The sequence below is a fragment of the Bicyclus anynana genome, chromosome 9 (assembly GCF_947172395.1).
Source record: "Bicyclus anynana chromosome 9, ilBicAnyn1.1, whole genome shotgun sequence".
Taxonomy (NCBI): domain Eukaryota; kingdom Metazoa; phylum Arthropoda; class Insecta; order Lepidoptera; family Nymphalidae; genus Bicyclus; species Bicyclus anynana.
The window spans coordinates 3,149,036-3,164,030 of record NC_069091.1 but is presented as its reverse complement, the minus strand read 5'-3'; the positions used below and the strand labels follow the sequence as shown (position 1 = coordinate 3,164,030).

Below are 14,995 nucleotides of genomic sequence, written 5' to 3'. Positions count from 1 at the left end.
AGTAGCCTTTGTGGTAATCCAGAGTAAAATGTTGCGGCGTTAAAGAGTTACAAACACCACAAGTAGGATTGTTCTCAAACACACGGACCGATTAAGATGCGGATTTTAATAATATCTGTGTAATACTCGACGTTAGTAAAACTTACCTTGAAGCAGTTTTGAAATTTTTGGAAAAGGTTCCTAAATACGAGTAGGTTTAAATGACAGGACGCGGACATCCGCTAGTACTTATTGTCGGAATTTACAAAATTTGGCATTTAAAATTTACTAAACAACCTTAAAAAAATTACGTTGTTTGAACTTATGTGGTAAGGTCAACCTTTAGACAAGTAAAAATCTTTAACAATAACATGTCTACATTTTAACATTTATTTTATACTGAAGCAGAAGAAGTCGTTAAACCTTTTAATGTTACAAAACACACCACATATATTTCAACCCTCGTCAACATAACGAAGTAAAGTAATTATTTCCGGGTTTCCGCCTCTTGGGGGTTATTCCGCAGTACAGATTTCGGGCTACGAAGCTCTGTGTAGTTTTCCTTTAGCCAAATCTCTGAAATGAGATTTTCATATTTGGTACTTCATCGTTGTCTTCGTTTTATATAACCTATGTGGTTATTTGGCAATGCCTTGAATTACAAAACCTCCTGAATTCGATCATAATGATTCAATGTTTACGTCGTCTTCAGTCGTGGATATGTAATACGACTAAAGTCTGACATAATATTGTCTTTTTTAGACTGCCACGGCGCAGTGGTATGCGCGGTGGATTTACAAGACGGAAATCCTGGGTTCGATCCCCGGCTGGGCCGATAAAGTTTTTTTTTTAATTGGTCCAGGTCTGGCTGGTTGAATGCCTTCGCCGTGGCTAGTTACCACCCAACCGGCAAAGGCGTACCGCTAAGCTATTTACCGTTCCGCTAAGATGTGGTATAGTTAGCCCGCTTCCATCTTAGATTGAATCATCACTTACCATCAGGTGAGATTGTAGTCAAGGGCTCTTTATAATATTAGTATGATTAAGGGAGTCCTGATTTTGCTCTGGGCACTTAATATAGCGAATAATAATGATATGTGATTACATTAAAACAAGCCAATAAAATGCTGTTAATAAATATAATGGTCGCGCGACCACTGCTCCACGAATCAATGAAACCGTCAGATATTAATGTCGGAAATACGACCGGAGTCGGACCGCGTGGCAAACTGCCCTCGTAAATACCGCCCCGAAATTGAGTTAAATTAAAAATACATGTGCAAACCGTATTTTCATGTGTTTATTTTTGTATTATAGTAGCATGTACAAATTTGAGATCCCAAGAGCCGTGATATGACCGCTGCCTCCGATTCCGGAGGGTGTGGGTTCGAATCCGGTCCGGTGCATGCACCCCCAACTTTTTAGTTGTGTGCATTTTAAGAAATTAAATATCACGCGTCTCAAACGGTGAAGGAAAACATCGTGAGGAAACCTATACCAGACAATTTTCTTAATTCTCGGCGTGTGTGAAGTCTGCCAATCCGCATTGGACCGGCGTGGTGACTATTGGCCTAACCCCTGTAATTCTGAGAGGAGACTCGAGTTTAGTAGTGAGCTGAATATAGGTTGATAACGACGAAAGGTCAAAGGGTCTCCATGGAAAAGGAACAAATGAATAGATAATGCAATAGTAAATGATTTTTGATTTTTATATTTTTTTATCTACTAATTGTACTTCCGCGATCTTACAGAATCTCACTTGGGATTGGTAATATTTTACAGAAACCTTTGTGATATCAGAGCGATGATTCTTTTGGGGGACGAATTGTACCGGAAGTCGGAAGGGACTCATTGCGAGAGCAATTTGGGAGAAGCGAAAGAATTATATCATCTTTCTATCTATATAACGTATATACCTAACTATCCATCTTTCTGTATAGGTTCGGGTAAAATGTAAAATAATGGTAAAAGTTTGATTGTCTGTCTGTCTGCTTTTATCAAATCAACAATTTAGTAGGTATTTGATTGCTATATCTGCTAATATTGAGTGACATTTTTACAAAGAATTTCTTAGATAGCCAAACCTAACCGAACCCAGAACCTCGTGATCCGAAACCACATAGGTTTCCATCCTGCTTCCGTTTTTTCCACCACCTTCTTATACGCCTTCGTTTCACCATAAGCTATATCATTGCTTACCGCCAGGTGTGATTGCAGGTGATGTTTAAAAGTCTTCATCCTCAACACCATTAGCAACCCATGTTAGGCTCTCTGTTGAGAACGAATCTCCTCTCAGATTGAGAGGGGTTAGGCCACGCTGGCCCAATGCGGATTGGCAGACTTAACACACGTAGAGATTTTAGAAAATTCTCAGGAGTGCAGGTTTCCTCACAATGTTTTCCCTTCATCACTTGAGACTCTTGATATTTAATTTCTTAAAATGCACATAACTGAAAAGTTGAAGGTGCATTTCACGGAGCAGGTTCGAACCTACGCCCTACAAATTGAATGCATTTTTTAGGGATCCCTTGTCGTTGTATTATGCTTAACACTTTTATGAGCACTTTATTTAAACAGCCGTTATGTAGCATTAATAGCACTTTAAGTATTTATGCTAGTAGAGTAATTGTATGAAACGCTTAACGCAATAACGCAGTCAACTGAACGGCTACATTCTAATTACTGGTTACGTAATACTGCTATTAATATATTCAATTTAGAGTAATTAACAATGCAGCTTTGCGTTATGATTCATAGCCTTGTATTTATGCAATTTGCGTAAGATGATTATAACGGCTCGTTATATTGTTTTACTGTAGTTATTTTTGGAATATTAACAAGATAAATAAACTGTAAAAATAAAAAATAACTTAATCTTTCATCGATATGTAATAAAACGTTTATGAATGTAAGTAGACTACTGAGAGATTAAGGCCCAAAAAAAGGAAACAGAAATTTGCTATTTTGTTGTAGCTCACCAGTTCTAACCAGACCATAATATCTGAGCAAATTTAAAAACTATAATGGATTTTATTTAATAATAATTAAAAAAAAATATTAATCGGTAACTTAAAACTAAAGCTAAAAAGGTTCCAAACATAGCAAGTCTAAGGAGGAAAACACCATCACCATTTCACAATACCTACTAATACAGAACCATGACGTACCACTACGCACTTAATTCCGTTATCGTCTTCACACTAAGTAATAATATGTAAGTAAATGCCTAATAAATAAATAAATAAAATCGTTTCCAAATCCAATACGTTTATTTCAACAAACAATAAAAATATATCAAGTAGATATAAGTACCTAACTGTTTGAAGTGACTCAACCACCGGGCAGGCAGAGGCAACCCGGTCAGCAAAAAACTCAACACTTGTTCTTTTAACATAATAAGACCTGGGAAGTTTCGCTGAAAATCAAAAGCACCAAAGAGGCCTTTTATATAGGTAAAATTCCAAATTATTGACAGCGTAATACCATCCACGCATTAAAATCCAATGTTATTACATAATATTCAAATAGTCGCGCATTCAAATATTCAATATCGATATCGATATCGGGCACGGATTGTGCACGTCCAATTTAATGTGCAAATTGACAACCGATGAACCTCGTTAAGTAACAAAACTAACTTTGATAACAATATGAAACCGTACAATAACGTTTTTATCGCTGTAAAATGAAGCAAAACCAGTACCACAGATCAGTAGCGCTATTCAATAACAATCTATACTAATACTAGCGGACCCGCTCAAGCTTCGCTTTGACTATATATATCAATTAAAATCACGCGAGTCCCTTCGTCAAAAGTTTAAAGAAATAGGTATACTAATATATATATATATATATATATATATATATATATAACATAGCCTGTCAATATATATATAACAGTATAGTATATGTAAGACAAAATATTAATTTGTACAAACGAAAAGGAGATTTAAACCCACGTCTTACTAGACACGGGCATAAGTTAGTTATTTCTGCATATCGTCTCCAAAGAGTAAAAAAATCTTTTGTAGGTTTGGGTGTACTCTTCTATAATAAGATCCCCAAGACTGTGATGGACCTGCCAATGCAAAGCTTTAAGCAATGTGTTAAAAAACATTTACTTAGTCGAGGGTACTACAACATTGATGAGTTCCTTAATGATAAAGATGCTTGGAGCCCGTTGGATCAGCTTCCACCTTCACACAGGAAGTAAAACTATAAGAAATGTAAACAGTAATTGTTATCAATTGTAAATTATAATACTGTATGACTTTTTCAAAAGAGCAACTGTTGAGTTTCTTGCCGGTATCTTCTCAGCAGAACCTGCCTTCCGAACCGGTGGTAAAATCTTTACAAATAGTCAAAAGTGCTTGTAAACTGAGCCTACTTGAAATAAATGATTTTTGATTTGATTTGATTTGATTTGACTTATGATGCACTTCTACCCTACTCCTACCCTACCCCTATCCTAGTCATACCCTACTTTTACCCTACTTTTACCCTACCCCTAGGATTTAGGGTTTTGAAAAATAGATGTTGGCCTATTCTCATAGATACCGGATAAGCACAAAAAATTTCATCAAAATCGGTCAAGCCGTTTCGGAGGAGTATGGCAACGAAAACTGTGACACGAGAATTTTATATATTAGATTATAAAGCTGAAGAGTTTGTTAGTGAAAGCGCTAATCTCAGGAACTATTGGTTTGAGTGGGAAAATTATTTTACTGTTGGTTAGTCCATTTCTAGAAAGACTATAGCCTATAATATATAACATCACGCTACGACTAATAGAATCGGATTGTCAATCAAATATGTGGCCTCACTCTTACCTTTACCTTATCAGCCGATATACGTCCACAGCTGGACATAGGCCTCCTGCATGGACCTCCAAACAAAACGGTCTCGAGCCGCCAGCATCCAGCGGCTCCCTACAACCCGTTTGATATCCTCGGTCCACCTAGTGGGGGGTCGACCAACACTGCGCTTTTCGATGCGGGGTCGCCATTCCAACACCTTGGGACCCCAAGGTCCATCGGCTCTTCGAACTATGTGGCCTGTCTATTGCCACTTCAGCTTCGCGACTCGCTTAGCTATGTCAGTGACTTTGGTTCGTCTGCGGATCTTCTCATTCCTGATTTGATCACGCAGAGAAACTCCAAGCATAACTCGCTCCATCGCCTGCTGAGTGTATATGTGGCTTATTGGGATAAATAATTTCTTTGGACGCAACCGCTGCATGCGCTAAAATTGTTCCTTTTTAAAAGTTTTGAAGGGATATCCGTGATATTATGACTATATTAAAAATATTTACAAATACACGTCTTGCTATATAGGATAAATTAAAGTAATGAAAACATAACAATGATGTATCAACAGTCGATTTAAAATTGGACTGGCAATTTGACACATACATTACGAAAATAAATCGAAACTATTCACTCGTTATAAACAGAAAAAAATCAGAACACGTGAAACGCGGAAACAGCGAACAGCGCTAACCGCTTTTCAGTTTTCAGATTTTCACCTCACTTCCGACATTTTATTGCATCCACCGACCGAAAATTCTTAAAAGTGTTAACACCTTAAAACCTGAGTGGAAAGCGTTCGTGGTAATTCCCTCGCACAAGTATGGAGAGCAATCAGCTTAGTTATATAATGGTTGAAAGGCGCCCCGTTCTAGTAGGCTAAGAGCCCATGAACGCCAGACATTCGTCATTTTATAAAAGCTGAAGGTTTGTCAGCTCATGCCCCTACAATAAGTACGGTAGCCAATTATGGAGTTTGGATCGTGGTGGCTTTGGGAGCACGTTTTAAGGATCCAGACCCTCAAACGTCTAAGTATAAAGTGTAATTTTTTTTTGTTTTCCTCTTCAGTCACTTAGCTTCGCGGAAACCCTTCGAAAAACACTATTTTTTTCTATTTCTAACGAAGGATTGCCATGAAACTAAGTGTTTGGCGAATGGGGATATCATTTCTCATAATATGCCGATAAAAATATAAAAAAAAACATATTTTAAACTTAGGCGGTTGAAGATCTGGATCCTTGAAACCTGCTATCTCCCAAAGCCACCAATCTAAGTATAAAGTGTATTTTTTTATGTTTTCCTAGGTATGATATGATAACTTATTTTCACAGTCATCAGTCACTTAGCTCCACGGGAACCCTTCGAAAAACACTTTTTAATTTGACAAGGGTCTCTAGCGAAAGGTTGCCAGTGAGGCCAAATGTCTGTCGAATATTATTTCTCATATTATGCCGATAAAAATATAAAAAAATACACTTTACACTTGGGCAGTTGAGTTGATCCTTGAAATCTGCTATCTCCCAAAGCCACCACGATCCAAACTCCTTAGTTGGTTACGGTACTTATCTATAGTAGGAGTATGAGCTGACAAACTTTCAGCTTTTATAAAATGACGAAGGTCTGGCTGTCGCTGACTCTCCGTCTATAGACGCGATGCGCTGTTCGGCTTTTTGAAAATACTACCACTAACGAGGCACTTTATGCTGTTGCTTTCAAACAAAATAGAGGAGCGAGACAAGACACAGTCGGTTTTAGAAACAAGATTACTGGTTTTATGCTGCATTTCAGTGTTTATTCCTTTTGAGGTTACGAGGCCGAGGACTCGTGTTTGTTAATGGGAAATATACTATGGATACTAACGAGACACCCTTGGCTTTAGTGTAATGTTGAGTAGTGTTGAGCTTTACAAATAAAGACGCAATGTAAGATAGTGCGGTTTTGAAACAAGATTATGGGGTTTGAACTGCATTTCTGTGAGTTTATTTTCTTTTACATTCATAGTGAACTAAGAGGATGTCATAGCCTAACTTCATTTTTTGATAGCTTACACTTTGCCAGCGTATGCTCCTACTATAGGTATCTAAGAAGTAACCTATTAAAGAATTTGGACTGTAGTGGTTTTGGAAGGTAAGGTTTTAAGGAGCTAAGTTCTCAATTCTCTCGTTCTTTAAGGCTTTTATTCAGGTAGGTACCTGATATTTTTTTTATGATACCTGATTCTTTATAGGCGATACTTTTATTGATGATTGTTGTTCCTTGACGATATTGGTAGAAATATGTTATATTTACTCATTCCTCCCACATATTTCAGCCTTTTTTCAGCAGCACTAGTTGTTGCTTCGCGATTCCTTTTCCTGTACGAATATCAGGCTAAATGTAGGAGACTTGTAAAATTTATGCAGGTCTATATATCTATGGAAAGTTTCAGCCAACAAACATCGAGGCATTTATTTATTCATCCATCCATTCACGAGTAGATTAATTGCCTTGTTGATCTAGTGGTAACCCATGTGACTTCGGATCACGAGGTGCCTAGATTCGAATTTTGGGTCGAGCTATGAAGTACTGTGGTTTCTTTATTCTAAGAAATTTTCAGGAAAAATTTTGACCTCGGTGTTGTTAATATGGTGGTGTAACACACATTATCGTTAACACCTGATCGTCAAAAATTCAGGCATCACCCTAAGCCCACCAACTCACATTAGAGAAGAGTGGTGGGTCTAAGCTCTACATTCCTTCAGCTTTAAGGAGAGATGTCTGTCCCTGTAGTGGACTGTTTAAAATGGGCTTTCATAATGATAAATTATATGAATGCCTACTCGTTGATGAAAAATACAATGAACCATTGCCGTCTATTTTACTCAATACGTGTATCAATTAATGGGTGTTGAAAAGTAGACTAACAGTAATTCTTTTGTGTTGGATAATACTGTTGAAACCGATATGCTTTCGAATGAAGCTCGCAAAGAGTTGCTTTGTGAGATATTTTATGGCTCACGTTTATATGAATTAATCAGTGTGAAATTTGCAATGGAGCTCTAACATTACTCATAACTTTTTTTTTTAATTTGGAAATCTATACTTACTTTTTTTTTTTATTCTATACAAGTTAGCCCTTGACTACAATGTCATCTGATGGTAAGTGATGATGCAGTCTAAGATGGAAGCGGGCTAACTTGTTAGGAGGAGGATGAAAATCCACACCCCTTTTGGTTTCTACACGGCATCGTACCGGAACGCTAAATCACTTGGCGGCACGTCTTTGCCGGTAGGGTGGTAACTAGCCACGGCCGAAGCCTCCCACCAGCCAGACCTGGACTAATTAAAAAAATCTCAATCTGCCCAGCCGGGGATCGAACCCAGGACCTCCGTTTTGTAAATCCACCGCGCATACCACTGCGCCATGGAGGCCGTCAAATCTATACTTACTAATCACATCACACTAATATTATAAAGGCGAAAGTTTGTGTGTAAGAATGTTTGTTCCTCTTTTACGCTGCAGCTACTGAAGCGATTTGACTGAAATTTGGAATGGTAATAGATTTTACTCTGGATTAACACATAAGCTACTTTTTATCCCGGAAAAATCCATGGTTCCCGCGGGAATCTAGAATAATATTTTTTTTAACTAATCAATGAGGGAAGGAGATTCAATAAATTAAAAATGATGTTGTGTTTTTGTGAATATTTTCTATCCCAAATAAATAACAAATGAGATTATACATATTCCATATGCCTGATCTCGATTATTACCAATGATTTGAATTTATTATTGTCATATATTGAAAATAAATATTATATTAATATTTACTATCAAGTTCAGGAGTATCTAGACCATAGCTAAAGTTAAACTAATTTACCCGATGTGTAGTTTTCGTGTGAATGAAGTGTAATTTAGAAAATGCCGTGGTTTTCTAATACACAATCTTGTTTGAAAGCCACATAAAGCAGTGGCTACATAAAGTGCCTCGTTAGTGGTCGTAAAGCAAAAAAGCCGCTTGAAGTGTGTGCTTAGCTGAAAGCGCGCTATCCACTATTATAATTATCTGTGAGCTGATTGCTTCTCTCTCTCTCTAATTTCGCCCTAAAAATTGTTGCCGCGACGAATTAGAGACTCACGTGTGAGTATCTCTCTGTCTGGCTCAATAATAAAGACAAAGACATATAGAGATGAATTATAAACTCTTACTGTGAATTCTGTCAAAAAAAGCCGCTCGAAGTGTATGCTTAGCTGAAAGCGCGCTATACACTATTATAATTATCTGTGCGTTGATTGCTTCTCTCTCTCTCTCTCTCATTTCATTCTTAAACCTATGTTGCCTATTCGTCTACTAATTCGTCTCGTGCTCTCTCTGTCTGACACAATACTGAAGACAAAGAGACATAGGAGATGAAATTATAAATTCTTACAAAAAAAAGCCGCTCGAAGTGTGTGCTTAGCTGAAAGCGCTCTATTATAATTATCTGTGCTTTGATTGCTTCTCTTTGTTATTTCGCCCTAAAAATTGTCGTCTATGACGTTGTTTAACTCGATAGTGTGAGTCTCTATTTCAGGGTAGGCGAACCTTTATGCATCAACGTGCCATTTTTTCTAAAAAATGTTTAATGGGGTCATTGGCGTGCCATCAAATAATTTTGACTTTCTCATTATTTGGAGAATAACAATAATAAATACTATCAAAACTCTTTATGAAATAAAGTAAACAAAAGAGGTACATTTTGGAATGTTTTTATTACACGCATAAATTAAATTATTGTAAAATTAGTGTGACTTCTGTTGCTGCAGGTTAGATGACAAATAATTTATGTCAAATACCTACTTTACACATGTTTTATGATCGGCGACGTGCCCAAAATATTGTGTCGCGTGCCATCAATGGCACGCGTGCCATTGGTTCGCCAACCCTGCTCTATTTCATCTCGTGCTCTGTCTCACACCATACTAAAGACAAAGAGATATAGAGATGAATTATAAATTCATACTATGACTTTTGACAGAAAAAGCATACAAGACAAATTTCTTGATTTTCTGCATGTGTGATGTCAGCCAAACCAAACTGGGCCAGCTTGGTGAACTATTGGCCTAACCCCTCTCATTTTGAGAGGAGCTCGAGCTCAGCTGTGAGCCGTGTAAGTGTGAACGACTTATTACTAAAGTTTTGAACTGAAAATAGGCAAAGAATATTTATTTACTATGATAACTTTAATCATAACTGGCTAACGCCCCACTGTTTCACCCGTGGCTTTCTACTGGTAACTGAATTTTCAAAATCGGTTCAGTAGTTCCAGAGATTACCCCTACAACCTCACTAGCTTTACCTCTTTATATAATATTAGTATCATAATTGAAAAATATATATATCTTTTCGTTTTCAATATCAATTCTCAGTAATAATGCCAAACGCCTCTTAACCCGGACGCTAAAAGGAAAGTTACAAGATAATCAAAGTTCAATAAACTCCATAACACGAGTGCCATAAATGGCCATATAGTGCGAGAACCCATAGAAGCCAGATGTGGCGACAACGTTATGACGATTACGTCCAGATTTTCCATTGGCATGACTAAAAGGAAAGTTACAGGATAATCAAAATTCAATAGACTCCATTACACGAGTGCCATAAATGGCCATATAGTGCGAGAACCCATAGAAGCCAGATGTGGCGACAACGTTATGACGATTACGTCCAGATTTTCCATTGGCATGACTAAAAGGAAAGTTACAGGATAATCAAAGTTCAATAGACTCCATTACACGAGTGCCATAAATGGCCATATAGTGCGAGAACCCATAGAAGCCAGATGTGGCGACAACGTTATGACGATTACGTCCAGATTTTCCATTGGCATGACTAAAAGGAAAGTTACAGGATAATCAAAATTCAATAGACTCCATTACACGAGTGCCATAAATGGCCATATAGTGCGAGAACCCATAGAAGCCAGATGTGGCGACAACGTTATGACGATTACGTCCAGACTTTCCATTGGCATGACTAAAAGGAAAGTTACAGGATAATCAAAATTCAATAGACTCCATTACACGAGTGCCATAAATGGCCATATAGTGCGAGAACCCATAGAAGCCAGATGTGGCGACAACGTTATGACGATTACGTCCAGATTTTCCATTGGCATGACTAAAAGGAAAGTTACAGGATAATCAAAATTCAATAGACTCCATTACACGAGTGCCATAAATGGCCATATAGTGCGAGAACCCATAGAAGCCAGATGTGGCGACAACGTTATGACGATTACGTCCAGATTTTCCATTGGCATGACTAAAAGGAAAGTTACAGGATAATCAAAGTTCAATAGACTCCATTACACGAGTGCCATAAATGGCCATATAGTGCGAGAACCCATAGAAGCCAGATGTGGCGACAACGTTATGACGATTACGTCCAGATTTTCCATTGGCATGACTAAAAGGAAAGTTACAGGATAATCAAAATTCAATAGACTCCATTACACGAGTGCCATAAATGGCCATATAGTGCGAGAACCCATAGAAGCCAGATGTGGCGACAACGTTATGACGATTACGTCCAGATTTTCCATTGGCATGACTAAAAGGAAAGTTACAGGATAATCAAAATTCAATAGACTCCATTACACGAGTGCCATAAATGGCCATATAGTGCGAGAACCCATAGAAGCCAGATGTGGCGACAGCGTTATGACGATTACGTCCAGATTTTCCATTGGCATGACGCCGAGAAAGGTGCAATAAAAGGGGACGCGAATAGCGCAGAGCTCAATTCAACGCTACGAGTTTTTTTCTTATTAAAACACCTTTATTATAGAAAAAAAAATCTGTTAATCGAAAACGAAGTATAAAAATAACATACTTAAGTAAATATATTAATATTTTCGTAAACATTTAAAACATTCTTATACACTGTTCAAATAAAATTCATTCGGCTTCAAAATTTATGTTATTAAGAGAAAACCTCTACACCTAATTGAATATACAATAGGTAATTTTGAAAATAATTTAATTAGTAATACTACTAATATTATAAGTATAAAAGTATGAAAGAGAAAGAAATGTTTGGATGTTAGTAAATAAACTACAGAGAACAAAAAAGACTGCCATAAATCTGTTTGATTTTACTGTTTTATAAGAAAAAATAAATTGTTTTACGTAGACAAGGACGCTAATATTAAAAATATAATATACCTATAAGTTAAGTCAAGTACCTACCTAAATAATTTGGATTGCTTAACTTCAAATTGATTTTTTTTTTTACTCTAATCTAGTAAATAATTTAGATGCCAACGCACTTAAAGATATTATTATCTTCTATACTTATAATAAATCTGTAGAGAGGTCAATTCTGTACATGAAATATATTTCCAAAATAACTATCAGGGGGTGATTAGTGGTCGATACTGATGCCAGAAATGCAATCAGTAAAATTTTTGTCTGTCTGTCTGTCTGTATGTTCTTTATAGAAACAAAAACTACTCGACGGATTTTAACGAAACTTGGTACAACTATTCTTCATACTCCTGGGTAGGTTATAGTATACTTTTCATCACGCTACAATCAATAGGAGCAGAGCAGTGAAGGGAAATGTTGGGAAAACGGGTGATGTAACTCAATTTTTTAAGCTTTCGCCGCGTGGTATGTTCGTTATTGAAACAAAAACTATTCGACGGATTTTAACGAAACTTGGTACAATTATTCTTCATACTCCTGGGCAGGTTATAGTATACTTTTCATCACGCTACGATTAATAGGAGCAGAGCAGTAAAGGGAAATGCTGGGAAAACGGGAGAAGTTACTCCATTTTTAGGGCAGGGTAGGGGTAGGGTAGGTTAAAATTTTACATCTACTTTCAGGCGGACGAATTCGCGGACGTCTGCTAGTTAATAATAATTATAGAGATAGCTTAAAGCAAAAAGGCCCCATTTGCGAATTCTTAGTTTAAATTACTATTTTTAATTTTTTTTATTAATTTGGATTTTTGAATGCAATAAAGTATGTTTTCTTCTTCACTTGCACGTGTACATTTTTTTCATTTATCTTCATTATATAATAAATGTTTTTACACTGAAATAAATAATAGTTTAATTCCAATAAGGTGGAACACAGCAGCTACTATTAATAACAAAGCAATGTGTTGCGTTGCGAGTACCCACACAATCTTGCAACCGATCCAAGATGCTTCACATACTGCGCTACCTAAAACAACACTGAGTAAATGCAAACTTCAACTGTAATAGGATAAATGTCCACACGCCACGGCTGCTGGGAACAGAAATAGGTCACGCGCTGTCACACTCTCGCCTGTACGCGAGGCAGGAGGCATTCGCTGACCGCTCTTAGCTTAGTTATAAAAACGTATAAGTAGGACCACAGAATACTCGTAATAAGTAGTACAACTGACCTCTTTTCTTCTGGACTGGTGGTAGGCATCGTGCACTGACAAACTGACACACACAACATACCGCCTGCGATTGGAAGGCGTCTAGTATAGGCGCATCGTACGTATATGTAGATAAAATCTGTTCGATGCGATCCGTACGATGCAGATCAGTGGATGCACTTATAGTACGATCCGTTTGATGATACGCATCCGATACTTATGATGCGGATAATGGACGCCTACGTTTAGACGCACCGTTAACTGTAGCAGTTTATTGTTCAGATACGATAACGAAATCGACCGAGGTGTGTGTAGAAATTGTATCTTTTCCAAGTAACCCCTCTTGCATCTTAGACTGCATCATCACTTAGCATCAGCTGAGATTACAGTTAAGGGTTATGTTATCATTGAATTAAAAAAATATAATTAACTACATTTTGTAAGTTCCAAAAATTACACATTTCACAATATTTTTTAGACAAAAAGGACAAAAGCAAAAGTTCTTCAACGTAAAATGCAACAAAATAATAGTTTAAGTGTCCAATACAGGACGGTTCGCCAAAACAGAAATAGGTCGGGCGATGTCACACTCTCGTATGTATGAGGCGAGGCGGAAGGCGTATTTAAAAGCAGACGACTGACCGCTCACGAGTTGAATGCATAAACGTTTGTGAGTTTTGATGGACGTTCCTACTATTGCGGCTGAAAATCCTTCTGAAAAGCCTTCTGAATTATGTTCAAAACGTACACGTTTGAGTTTATTTTTTTTATTGTAGTTCAAGTGTGTTTGAAACTGTTCTATTTTTCGTTTTTTTTTATTTTTTTTTTAGTCACTACAATAGTGGATATACGAGCATGAGCATGCGGGTCACCTGATATCAAGTAGTTACATTTGCTCATTCGACGTTAAAGACTTGTAATAGCAGAGGAGTTCAATCGAATTTGAATACGATTAAGAATAACATGATTATTGTTGACAAAAATATCGTAATCGTAATATCTATATTTTGGCCTAACCCCTCTCCTTCTGAGAGGAGACTTGTGCTCAACAGTGAGCCGAATATGGGTTGATAATGATGATGATGATGAACATACTATCGGTAAATTGTTGATGCGGACAGATCTCGGAGACAGGTATTTTTTTTTTTGGTATAGACTATAGACAGTTAGATAATCGTAGAGCTTTCAACATCTGACCAAAGGTTGACGACACATAAGTATGAACTTAGTCTGGCGAGTTTTTTGATGACACTCCCATGATATGCGGGCGACGAGGGAAAGACTGCGGGTGAAAGAAGTGAGGTGCATCAGTCGTCGATTTTTCATTCATCGCTTCACGGCCCACGCGGCCCATCGGGAGTGTTACAAACGAAGTTGCCAAGCTATAGAATGTTAGGAATCTAACAATTTAGGAATACGAGTAATGAACGTCCAGTGCTGTCCGAGGAAAGGAGCAAAGGTGCAAGCCAATTAGGATATCGGAAGTAGGTTACCGATGCGAATCAAAATCTATTGATTTGCGCTGTTGCCAGTGCATGTTACGCAATTTGAGATATCTTAGAGTAATATTCTAAACATGAAAAGTTTGTGATGTTGTAGGGGGTAATCTCTGGATCTGCAACATCGATTTTGAAAATTCTTTTACTACCACTAAAAAGTCACGTTATTTGTGAGTGTCTATATTAGCTATATTATTTTATCTCCGTATTCTCGCGGGTACAGGAAGTACTCGTGTGAAACCGAGGAGCGTCGGCTAGTTCAATATAAAGTGAAATATCACGTCGATTTTTCCCAGCTTCCAGAGATTCGCCATTCGAATGAAATGAAAAAAA

The 14,995-nt window shown here is 37.3% G+C and overlaps 1 protein-coding gene across 3 annotated transcripts in view; it reads left to right on the top strand.

The window, feature by feature from the left end:
- LOC112058473 (CUGBP Elav-like family member 2) overlaps window positions 1-14,995 on the top strand; it is a 511,519-nt gene that overhangs the window by 162,796 nt on the left and 333,728 nt on the right. The window lies entirely within an intron of this gene.